Below are 13,209 nucleotides of genomic sequence, written 5' to 3'. Positions count from 1 at the left end.
AGTGGTTACTGCCATTGCTAAGCTTGGTTAATAAAGACATCTTAGTCCATCCTATACTCATCTGACATGATCTCTCTTACACGCCCTAGCGTGTTGGAGACCCTAGTCAGAGGGTAGTGGTCATCCTGAGCTCAAAAACAGACTTAGTAGTCAGGGAAGTGAGGCACCGAGATGATTAACACAGTCCTGGCAGTTGATTCCAGCTTCCAGGCTCACAGGATTTGCACTGACCTTTAACCATAAACATGTATCTCACCACCTGATCTGCTTCTGCTCTGAGTACTCATCTTGGACTCAGCAAGGCTGCATGCCGCACAGCTTTATAGGTCAGGCTCCATAGGAGATGCTGTTATGGCCCATCAGGTTTCTGAACTGTTTGAGTGTGGTGGTCACCTGTGTACCTTGATGTCTATGTTTCTGCTACAACTGTTGAATTCTACAGGTGTGGTGGAGAGATAACAACTGCGAATGCAAACTCTATTCTTACAGTCCTCTACCGTGTATTTTACAAAACAAAAAAAGGGTGTTGCTTTACAGTAACCCTACTTGGCCTCTACACTCCTTGAGATTAAATAAAAAATGGCTTCCTAATAAATTTTAGCTTTAGGCCACTCTTTTCCAGTCAGTTATTTCAGAAATATTTTAAATTGTTAACACACATTACAGTCTGTGCTTACTGGTCAAAAAATATTATACCTTTCAAAAAATTATACCTTTCACCCATTGTGCACCAATTTTTGGAGTTTTCTATAACAAAAAATTTTTTAAGAGCAGATGTTATATGTTTCCTAAGTCATCATGGTACAGTTAAGCATAAATTGGACAAAGCTAGGAGAACCAACAGCTATCTCATTCATTAATGAGTTTTATGGTTCCCGCCACAACTGTTTAAAATATGACTCTACCTATATTTGTAAGCCATCTTAAAAAAAAAATTAAGAAACTCATGTTACTAAAAACAAACATAAATGTAAAGATCTTAAACTGATGCTAAAATTAATTTATTATTCTGCCCTAAATAAAAATCACAAAGTCAGCACAAATTATCTCTGGTTCATATAGTTTAAATGTTTAATAAAAACTGTTTGTAAAATATGTTAAGTCACTAATTCCTTTATGCTCAAGTTTGCCAATCTAACAAGTTACTCATGTTATTTTCTGATTAGTGTCCATAATGTACAATTCAGTTTAATTATGAACTTATACTCTTAAATTTGTAGCAAACATCAAATCTTTGGGTAAATGTTTTCTAAAACTATTGTTTAATAGTTTTCAGTTAGTATTGTTCCTTAGAATAAACAACCTGGTGACTCACACTTTTTCTTCATTTTTCCTCTATGCTCTCTTAAAACTATAAACAAAAGCCTCTCAGGATCTCCACACCCTAGAGAAACAATGAATAATGCTTTCGGTAGTAATGCCTTAACACGTATAAAAGAACAAGTGACAATCATCTCCTCATGGACATTACCTCACACGTCTATAAATTCCTCTAGACACAACCTATGAGTTATAACTACACTTTAACTATGAAATCTTTCCTTTTCTCCTATTTTCCTATCATAAAAATTCCCTCAACTATTAATACACACAATAAACCTACATACACTAAGCAAAAATTTCAAACTGTCTTAGAGTAATCCATCCTATACATTACAAGCATTCTCTATAACTTCCAAAAACAAACTATTATTAAATGTACACATCACATCACACCCTAAAAAAAGTCAACTGGTAAAAAATAACTTAAAAATAAAAATAAAAAGGGTGATACCCCACAGAGACACTTTATGCCTAGCATTTTTAACACTTAATTTTCACTCAAGAACACTTTAATATTCCTGTTAACAAATATTCTCTTATATGGCCTTATAAATCACTGCCTTGGTAAGACAACTAACTGGCCGGAACACTAATGTCCCTGGGCAGAGGTTATGCTCTTATCTCCAGAGGATTTCCTAATTGATCCTCTGAAAAAAACTGCAGGTTTCTCTGTTGCTCATCTGGCTTCAGAAGGGCAGCAGTTCTCATGGAAACATCCCTGTCCCTGAAGAAAATGGATCTTCCTTAAAAAAACAGGAATTTCACAGGATACAGCTGACAGCCAAGGCGCCATTTATCACAATGACAACTGCCAAACTGCTGACATGGGGTCAACTTCAGAAGCTCTCACGTGAAGCTACCAGAAAATGTCTATCTCCAGAGACACTGTTTCTAGCCATGGTTGTCATCGCCACTCTGTCCTTTGCTTCAGCTGTGAGCTGGGGTAGTAATCACACTTACTGGACCTACGTTCCTCATCCCCCGCTAAACTGCTCTGTCACATGGTGGTATTCAAGTGTTCTGGTATATGTCACTGATTCAACTTGGATTCCTGAGCCTTTTGATGACAATGGACCTCTAATAAAGAAGAAGGGATACAGTTAAATATAACTACTAGTTAGGGTCAGAAGGGACTCCCATTTGCATAGGGTCACATTCTCACTGATTGTAACCAGAGCACAGGGCTTCACTTACTGTACTAAAAAATAAAATCAACAAGGTCATAGGGAAACATTTGTTTTTTTTTGTTATCTGGTGTAGCTGTCCTTGAGTCCATAGTTAATACACAGGAGTATCAGGCAACTGTCACACTCCAGTTTATGATTCCATTGTATCATGGCTATTTTGGGTGTCTTGTGTGGGACCAGAAAAAAGGAAGACGTTTAATATTTCCTATGAAAATGTCATAGATCAAAGCCCTGTGGGCTCTGCCCATAGCCAGTTCAATGGAAGTTTATTGTGATTGGATCAGATTAATGAAACCATTGAGATTCACGTTAGTTCATCCAATTCTATTGTTTGGCATGGAGGTGGCATGGCTGTTCCTTTCCCTTATATTCCTGGATTCTCCCATCAGGACCACATTTGGAAATTAGTCAATGCTCTGGAATCTATGGAGACTTGGATAGAGACTGTCTCCAACTAAACTGGAAACCTATCAGTGTCATTTACAAATATTTTAACTGTTTATACTCAAGCTTATGTTAGATTACCCTTTGTGCTGATGGTGGGGTGTGTACAGTGGAATCAATCTGTGAATTCTCTGTCATGCATGCTTATCTACAAATAATATGCAAATTTCCCCCTGGGCAACTATACACTTTCTAGGGCTCATGTGGGGTTGAGGATATTTGTTAGACTAAGAAAGAGAATGGGAAGAGTCAGCATCTGTGTTCATTCTTCATACTTTGATTCAAGAGCTTAAAAAACAGGCTACTCGGTTGACAGCAAGGTCAATTGCAGCCATACTGCGGATCATTGCAATCACTGTTGCTGCAGCTGCGGCGGGAGTCGCCTTGCATCAGGCAGTTCAGACTGTATGTTTTGAGAAAAAATGGCAAAAAGATTCAGAAGCTTTATGGGTTTACCCAGAGACAAATTGATAGTCAATTCTATGCTGAGACAGCCAGTTTGAAATCAACTGTTAGGCTGGGGGACCAAATAAAATTCATTAACCAGCAACTATCCCTAAGATGTGACTGGAGTTATTCTACTGTATGCATGACTCCTGTGCCTTGCAGTAGGACTCAATTTGACTGGGAACAGATTAAAAGACATTTGCCTGATCATGGTAATGTGTCATCTGAAATAAAGGAGCTTCAATCTACTCTTATGACAGCTTTTCAAACCTAATTAATTCTCATATCTGGAAATCAGTTAATGAAAGATACAGATAAGGGTGTTTCAACTCTTAGTCTCTTAATAACCATAAGTATTGAGGAAGAGGATCACTTTAATCATTTACACTTTTTTGTATGTTTTTGCTATCTTATGTAGTCAGGAGAAGTGTCTCAACATTGAAGTTAACTGCACACCATCACAGGGTGGTTCAACATATTACGCTTCAAATGATCAGCTAGAAGAGATAACAACAGGACCAACCATGAACTCTGCAAAGGTACCAGTTCAGGTGAGGCTCTTGGAAGAGCCTCTAGCTTATTTAATAGTTTTTGGTGTATCATTTGTTTTTAAAGATTTATTTACTTTTATTGGAAAGTCAGATTTACAGAGAGAAGGAGAGACAGAGGAAAGATCTTCCATCCACTGATTCACTCACTAAGTGGCCACAATGTCCAGAGCTGAGCTGACCCACAGCAAGCAGCCAGGAGCCAGGAGCTTCCTCCAAATTTCCCACAAGGGTGATAAGGTCCCAAGACTTTGGGCCATCCTCTACTGCTTTCCTAGGCCACAAGCAAGGAGCTGGATGGAAAGTGGAGCTGCCGGGATTATAACTGGAGCACAAATGGAGTTCCAGCATATACAGGGCAAGGACTTTCGCCAGTAGGTTACCATGCCAGGCCCAGCTTATACAATGTAATTGTCTGAGGGCCTGCTGACTTCAGTAACTTTCACTTTGCTTGAGATGTTATTGCAATAGAATTAACAGATACCAGTGACCACTCTGGCGTTGTTCATGTAACATGACTGTTTGTATATTCACTTTGACTATGAAAACTATGTTTGCTTTCCCCTTGGTGCACTGTCCTGCAAGATAGCTGCCACCTCGCTCCATAACTAACTCATTTTTTTTTTCCTTGAAAGGTTGAAAACTCTGCGTTCTGATTTACAACAACTCGCCACATCAACAAATTGAAGAGTGAAGACCAATATTGCCATCTCAATCAATGCAGAGAAGGCATCTAATAAAATCCAACACAACTTCATGCTAAAACCTTAAGCAAGATATTGTCTGGAAAGAACATTCTATAACACAATCAAAACAATAAATGAAAGCCCAATGTCAGCATCACACTACACGGAGAAAGGCTGAAAGCTTTTATGCTAAGATATGAACCTAGACCAGGATGGCCATTTTCATTTCTTCTATTCCATATAGTACTAGAAATCCTGGCCAGAGCTATTAGGCAAGAAAAACAAATTAAAGGAATTCAAACAGGAAAAGAAAAAAGTCAAATTATCAATGTACACAGATGATAGGGGTCTGTACACAGCAGAAATATCAGATTATAGAGTATTGAGGCTCGTGAGAGAGTTTGGCATGGTTACAGGATACAGTATTAATGAACATAAATGAATTTCCCTAGTATATACAAGAAAAAAAAAAAAAACCATGGCTGAGAGTGAACTTGTAAGTACAGTCCCCTTTAAAATAGTGGAGAGGAACCTTAAATACCTTGGAATGGATTAACCTAACTAAAGATGTGCAAGATCTCTATAATGAAAATTACAAAACATTTCAAGAAAAGAGGAAGACATTAAAAGATGGAGAAATTTGTCTTTTCCTTGATCTGCAAGATCAAGATCATTAAGATACCCATAGTACTGCACTAGGTATAGTAGACTTGTCTTGTACATGCCAGGATACCATATGGGCACCATTTCTAATCCCTGTGGCCCACTTCACATCCAGCTCCCCTGTTTGTGACCAGGGAAAACAGTCAAGGATGGCCCAAGGCCTTTGGGACTTGATCCTGAGTGGGAGACCCAGAAGAGGCTTCAGGCTCCTGGTTTCGGATAAGCTCAGTTCTGGCCATTGCAGCCACTTGGGGATTAAATCATCGGACAGATCTTCCTTTCTGTCTCTCCTCTTCTCTGTATATCAGACTTTCCAATAAAAAAGAAAGAAATTTTTATGAGTATGACCTTGGGATCTGGGTAGAGAGAACTTTGGCTGCTGGGAGCACACAGGCTGGGTTGGACTCCATGCTTGGGACCCTAGCTACAGTCACCTCTACCATGTGATGAGCTGGGCCCGGGCAGCCACTGTGCCATTTCACGCCAGGCCCCACCTGCTGGCTGCCCAGTGGCGAGCTCTAGTGTCTTGGGGGTGTGGAATTCCTGCCTAGGTACGTCCATGAGGAATCACTCCCGATGGAATCCCAACAACAGAGTAACTTTTCCTTGAAGGTCAGCAAGGGTACTGAGACCTGGTGGTTTAGAGGGAAGAGATCAGTTATTCTGTATGGGTCACACTGATACACCAGCCTATTTGTGAGTCCTGTGTAGAACTTGCTATCACTGAACAACGCTGACCACCACATGCCAGTCCATGTGAAAGCTAAGGCTGGAGGCCTGTCTAGCAGGACTAGATCCTAGTACCTGATGGAATGTTGGATCAGGGGACGGGTCACATTTGGCAGGGCCACGACACTAATCAGCACACGACAGAACCAGGTGCAGTGGTAGGTTCTGTGGGGGGTGTATAGGCCAAACCCTGTGAAAATACAAGTCCCACTGGTTAGCTCAAGAGTTGGGGTGGTGATGGACTGAGTTAGGTGTGACCATGGAACTTGCAATCACTCACAGGTAAAGGATCCGACAACAGTCTGAGCAGGTTAATGCAGCAGCACCCAAATGTGCATCCTAAAATAGGATGTGGGTTGGGGTGGACGGCAATGTTAACCAGCTCATGCAAGACCAAGATGGAAGGGCAGACACCCTGGCCTAACACCCACTGCCATGTATGAGATCTGGTGAGAATGTCAAGTGGGGGAACTTGGGAAACTCCCCTAGTGGGTCACAACTTCAGGATGTAGAAAATGGCCAATAAATGAAAATCAACAAGCCAAATGTTTCACATAAGCAGGATGGAAGATAAGCATCATTGAAATAATCCTATAGAAAACTTCCAATAAAATTCAATATTTTGTAATACTTACATATATGTAAGCTGTGCAAATCTATAAATATTTATAGATATACCCCAAAATACCTCAATTGAGGTATAAATATACCTCAATAAAGTATTTAGATGACAAACTTATAGCCATCATCCAACTGAATACCAAAAAATCAAAAGCTCTAAAATATGCAACAAAATAAGAACGCCAACATTTCACTGTGACGCAATTTAATATTTTCCCAAAGGAGGTAGGCAAGGGAAGGAAATCAAAGGCACAGAAATAGAAATAAAGATAATCAAACTTTTTTGTTTTTAGATATTGTTTCTCCTGAATGTATTAGTAGTGAAACCTAATGACTGCCAAGATGGCATTCAGCCATTAAAATGAATAAAATATCATTATTTGCTGCAAAATAAATGCACCTGGATATAACAGGGCTCAGTGTGGTAGCCTAGGGTCTGAAGTCCTAACCTTGCATGCACCAGGATCCCGTTTAGGTATTGGCTCATGTCCCAGCTGCCCCACTTCTCATTGAGCTACTTGCTTGTGTGCTCAGAAAGCAGCTGAGGATAGCCCACGGCCTGGGGACCCTGCACCCACCTGGGAGAATCAGAAGAAGTTCCTGGCTCCTGGCTGCTAGCTTTGGATCAGCACAGCCTGGCAGTTGAAGTAGCAAATGAAAAATCTTTCTCTCCTTCTCTCTGTGAATTCAACTTTTCAATAAAAATAAGCAAATCTATAAAAAAAGATATGATAACATAAAATGAAATAAGGCAAATGTAGAAATAAATCTAGCATATTATCATTGAGAAGAATGAGGACTGGGGATAGGAAAGAGATGGAACTGGTAGCAAAAGAACAAGTGACATCCCCAACAAGCTGATGAACTTATCTGGACAACAAGATGCTGGACTCTATGCTTGGTATATGCTTGCAATGAAAGAATCTCAACTGAACTTGAACTGTGGTTATGCAACAAGGTGGAGGAATCCACCATGGTGGGAGGGTTTGGGGAGGGATGGGGGGAATCCCAGGACCTATAAAACTGTCACATAATGCAATGTAATTAATTAAAAAAAAAAACAACATGTGACAGAAGGAACAAGATCCAGTGTTCCATCACAGTGTGGCAATTACAGTTCACAGTATGACAGACTTAAGAAAGTAGGATGAAGGACCTGGTATGCCGTAACAGTAAAGATAAATGGAGAGCCTGGCTACCCGGCTTAGTCAGCTTATGCTGTATGTATGTATTCAAATACTGCACTGCACCTTATGGTAGCATTCATAAACACATTGATCACAATTTACTAGAATTTTCAAAAATTAGAAACCACCCCTTCACACTAACAATGGACCCTGTAAAAGAAATTTAACAGTTCCCATCTACAGAGTATAAAAAATGCTTAGTGCTTTTTTAACTCTATTTTTTCTTTTTCTTTATATTTATTTATATATCTCATGCAAGGCAAGGATTTTAGCCACTAGAATATCACTCCAGGCCCTTTTTAATTTTTTAAAAAACATTATTTGTTTAAAAGTGAGCATTAGGGCAAGAATCAAAGTCAGCCAGACTGAGAGTTGCCCTCCATTTGTTCACTCCCCATGTGGCCACAATAGGCAGCAAGGTGCAGGCCCAAACCAGGAGCCTGGAACTCCATTCAGACCCTCCACAGGGGTGCAGGTGTCCAAGCAATTGGGACGGTTTCTGCTAGCTTCCAAGCACATTAGCAGGGAACTAAATCAGAAAATGAATGTAAGACCATAACCAGTCCTTCAACGGACTGCTGCCATTACTTGCAGCAATGTAACACGTGACCTCACAACACCTGTCACAAAATCTAACCAAAACTCAGGGTTGCTTTTCCCGCTGAACCTCTTGCTCATCCCATACTTGATTTACAAAGGTGTTACCTGGCATTTTGTAAATGTCACTGTTGGAAAACTAACCTTGAACTTAGGTGGAAAGATAGTTGCAATGTATCTATTCACTTGAAAGGAAGAATGACGGAAAAACAGATGTTTCATTCACTGGTTTATTTCTGAATGGCTTTAACAGCTGTGGCTGTGGCAGACTGACTCCAAGTCCCTCAAGTCCTCTTGCGTCTCGTATGTGGGTGGGAGATTTGCAAGTACTTATGCCACCACCAGCTGCTTCTCAGATGCATTGTAGGAAGCTGGACTTGAATCACTTGCACTCAGTGAGATGCATTCACCCCACCAAACCCATACTGTCTCACCCTGTTTTATTCATTTATATATTGCTGTCAAATTACAGGTACGGTATTCAAAATTTAATTAATGTATCTCAGTTAACAACAGTAATGACAAAAAACACAAGGTGAGTGTTTAGCCCAGCAGTTAAGAAACTTCTAGCTTACATTAGAGTACCTGGGTTGCATTTCTAGTTCTGATCTTGATTCCAGCTTCCTATTAAAGCAGACCTAGGGAAGCAGTGATGGCCTTAGGCACTGGGTTTCTGCTACCCACAGGAAGAATCTGCATTGGGTTCTCAGCTCCCAGCCTAAGCCCTGAGACATACTTGGCAGTTATAGACACTTAAGAAGCAAACCAGTGAATTGGAATTCTGATTTTCTCTCACATTCTCTTAAACAAATAACAGAGAAATTAATCAGGTAAAAATTTCAACATGATTTTAGATGTCAGGTCATTCAAAACAAGTGTTTGACATCAAATGAGGGTACAGATATTCACTTTCTCTATTCACATATTATTTCTTTTAAGATTTTTTTTTTAAGATTTAACTATTTTTATTGGAAAGCTGGATATTCAGGGAGGAGGAGAGACAGAGAGGAAGATCGTCTGTCTGATGATTCACTCCTCAAGCAGTGGCAAAGGCTGGAGCTGAGCCAATCCGAAGCCAGGAGCCAGGAACTTCCTCCCTCCTGGTCTCCCATGTGGGTGCAGGCTCCCAAAGCTTTGGGTTGTCCTTGACTGCTTTCCCAGGCCACAAGCAGGGAGTTGGACAGGAAGTGGGGCTCCTGGGATTAGAACCGGTGCCCATATGGGATCGTGGCACATTCAAGGTGAGGACCTTAACCTACACTATTGCGCCAGGCCCCACACATTATTTAATATATACATCTTTATTCAAAGTGGTATTACCAACAATGAACACATTGTTTCAATTTACACTAACTAAAAGGAATGACAGAAATTATATACAGAATAGGTGAAAAAACTGGGACCATAACATACCTGAACTTCTCAAGGAATAGCACAGTGTTATTTTTTTTTTTTTTTTTTTTATTACAGCCAGATATATACAGAGAGGAGGAGAGACAGAGAGGAAGATCTTCCGTCCGATGATTCACTCCCCAAGTGAGCCACAACCGGCCAGTGCGCGCCGATCTGAAGCCGGGAACCTGGAACCTCTTCCGGGTCTCCCACGCGGGTGCAGTGTCCCAATGCCCTGGGCCGTCCTCAACTGCTTTCCCAGCCACAAGCAGGGAGCTGGATGGGAAGTGGAGCTGCCAGGATTAGAACCGGCGCCCATATGGGATCCCAGGGCTTTCAAGGTGAGGACTTTAGCCGCTAGGCCATGCCGCTGGGCCCAGCACAGTGTTATTTCAAATTGGGTTTAGATTATAGGCAATGAACACTGCAGACTCTATGTAAACTATACAAATAAAAATTTAGGAGACACATAACCTTCATATCTTAATAAATGAGAGAAAACAGAATCCTATAAGATGCTCAATTAAAATGAGGTATGGGAATCTGGTGGAGTGGTTGAGAAAATGCTCAGAAGACCCTCCTTCTACCCTGGAATTGCTGTGTTTGTCCCAGTGATCCTAAACAGAGCAACATATTATGTAGAGGAAAATCTTATAAAACGCAAGTGAAGTACACACCAACTTGCACTGATCAGTACAAATTCATGCTTCCAGTATATATTAGTGGCAACTACTATTTAGCAAAGTTATCGCACAGAGAATTCAGTTAATACTAGATGAAAAAAACTAAGTCAAACCAACTCCTAGAGAATCGCAAAATAAATAAATGTACATGAAGGAACTGTGAAACTCCAATCCTTCTACCTTACCAATGCTTTATTCAGCATCAGAATTTATCCAGAATTTGTAACGTGAGAATACTGTCCCATATGTAAAACACTTGCCATGAATCAGCCTATGAGAAATAAAAAGCAAGAAAAATATTGTCCTCAGTATAAAAAAATTAAAGCCAAGGCCAGCATTGTGGTATAATATGTGTAGCTATCAATTACAACACCAGTATCCCATATGGAATCAGCTGTTTCATTCCCAACCCAGCTTTCTGTTAATCAGCTGGGAAAACCAGTGGCAGATCATCCACATGACTGGGCCCCTATAACCCACATGGAAGACCTGGAGGAAGATACAGGCTCCTGGATTCAGCCCGGTCCAGCACTGGTCATTTTGGCCATGGGCGGAGTAAAGTACTGGATAGATGATCTTTGTCTCTTCTAATTTGCAACTTTCACTGAAAAATAAATAGATGTATAGTTTTAAGGTTTATTTATTTGAAAGGCAGAGAAAAATATTCCACCTGCTGGTTCACTCCATATATGACAGCAATTGCTGACTCATGCCAAAGCAAGGAAATTAGAGTTTCTTCTGGGTGTCCCACAAGTGGCAGAGACTCAAGCACTTGGGACACATTAGGCTGCTTTCCCAGATTTATTAGTGAGGAGCACAATTGTAAGAAGCAGCCAGATCTTGAACTGGCACCCATAAACAGGTAGCAGCTTGATTTGCTGTGCCACCACATTAATGAAGAAATATATTTTAGGCAATCAAACACATCAGATAGAACCAGGACTTAGTCACCTCTGCAGACGTAGGTAAAAAAGACCAAGACTTGAACTCACAAATACTTTTTTCCTCACCTACTCATTAGGTTTATACTGTTAAACGTCTTACTGAAAACCTGGCAGAAAATAAAGATGTCAAGAATTTTCTTTTCTTTCTCTGAGACTGTGGAATAAACTTGGTTCCATGCAAGGGAAAAACGATGTAACATTCAAATCAGGGCACACTGTCCTAGGATTTACCAGGGTCTTTGTAAAGGTTTCACTCCCTGAGCAAGGCTAAGTTAACCGAGAGTGCATCAATTATTTCTGCATTGTCCTTTAAGCAATCAGCTTCTAATTAGTTGGTACCAATATGCCAGCAAGGAATGGAACTGAGGATGGGTAAAGAAAGTATTAATGCTGCAGGGGGTTAACTCTACAAAACAGAGGGAACACAATAGATGCCCTCCAGCTTTAGGGCAGCATTCTACCATTCTACTGCTATGTTTCAGGAGGATTGAGTGAGCCAAGATAAGTTGGTCGTGTTTGTTACAAAAGTTTTTCAAACTCAGCAAAACGAAAAGAGAAGGGTATATCAAGCAGCATGCAAATTTTCCGAAGGGAATCACAAAGTGAGGACATTCTGATAAAAGTGCCAGCACTTCAGTTAGGTAAAAAGGGAGATGTACTAATACGTTTAAGCTTAATCTAATTTTATTTACTGTGCAGAGAGATAAAGGCAGACATTTTCATCCAATGTCTCACTTTCCTCATGGCTGCAACAGACAAGGCTGTAACAGGCAAGGCTGGGACAAGACTGAAGCAACAAGATTGAAAATAAATCAGATTTTTCAAAACCCAAGCCACTTTGTGCATTAACTTCACACTGCATTTGCACAGAACTGGAACCTACACATTCTGATACAGCCACGTGAGTCCCACATGTCATCTTAAGCACTGTCACACTCACCCAGACAGGGCAATGATATCTCACTGTGTGTGTCAGGTGGGCAACCACTGCTTTTCTCTTATGCCTAGTGTTCACAGAAAACAGTCCTTTTACAGAGTTAATGGTTATTTTGTGGGGGAAAAACAAAGATAAATTACTAAAGTTGAATGAATTGTATCTTGGGGGAAACAGTGGAGTGTGATGTGAGTTTTCAGGGCAGAAGTCAGCTCTTGGCAATATGAGCAGTTCTGGACATTTAGGGATTTATTCCCTGCCTTAATGCTCTCTGGAGAACCTGACTTATCTCCCTCTAAAATTCATGGGGACATTTATTCCCAAGTATGAGAACTTAAGCAGTGGGGACAGGTGGCACCATATCAAAAGCCATCAAAATAAATCAATCCAGACAACTTGTACCTTAATGGTTAAGTCCTCGGTTCTTCTATACAAGCCCCTTTTGGGGCAGTCCCTGCTGCACCCCTTTATTTGTCTGCAAGGTCTCTGTGCCACCCCCTGGCTTCTGCCAACCAGAAGGCCATCACCAGATGCTGCCCCTCAACCTTGCAGCCAAGCTGTGAGGTAAACTGCTAGAGTCTGTGCTGGTCTGACATTGGAACAAGGTGACCGTGAGACCCTTAGGAGGAGCTACACTGAGGACTTAGCTGTGGCCTTCAGACGCTGTTTCTCAACAGAATCAGGACCAATTTTCTAAAAGGAAAATCCGGCCCAACATGAAGTTCGAATTGTTCCTGGACACTCTCCCCTCCCCACCACACACAATTTGGAAAAATGTGAGTCCTGAAGGCTCAAGGTCAATACTGGAGAGTGAGGCCATCAAG

General features: G+C 40.8%; 1 long non-coding RNA gene across 3 annotated transcripts in view; it reads right to left on the bottom strand.

The window, feature by feature from the left end:
- The window catches only part of LOC131482807 (uncharacterized), a 29,487-nt gene that overhangs the window by 15,807 nt on the left and 471 nt on the right, over nucleotides 1-13,209 (bottom strand). The window contains exon 3 of one of the 3 annotated variants that reach the window (XR_009247305.1): nucleotides 7,291-7,362. The exons of the other annotated variants lie outside the window; for them this stretch is intronic. This is a non-coding gene — a long non-coding RNA (uncharacterized LOC131482807). Of the gene's footprint in view, nucleotides 1-7,290; nucleotides 7,363-13,209 lie in introns of those variants that run through there. 3 annotated transcript variants of the gene reach the window in all.

Source organism: Ochotona princeps, chromosome 20 (assembly GCF_030435755.1).
Source record: "Ochotona princeps isolate mOchPri1 chromosome 20, mOchPri1.hap1, whole genome shotgun sequence".
NCBI classification, from domain to species: Eukaryota; Metazoa; Chordata; class Mammalia; order Lagomorpha; family Ochotonidae; genus Ochotona; species Ochotona princeps.
This window is presented reverse-complemented; position numbering and strand designations above follow the sequence as displayed.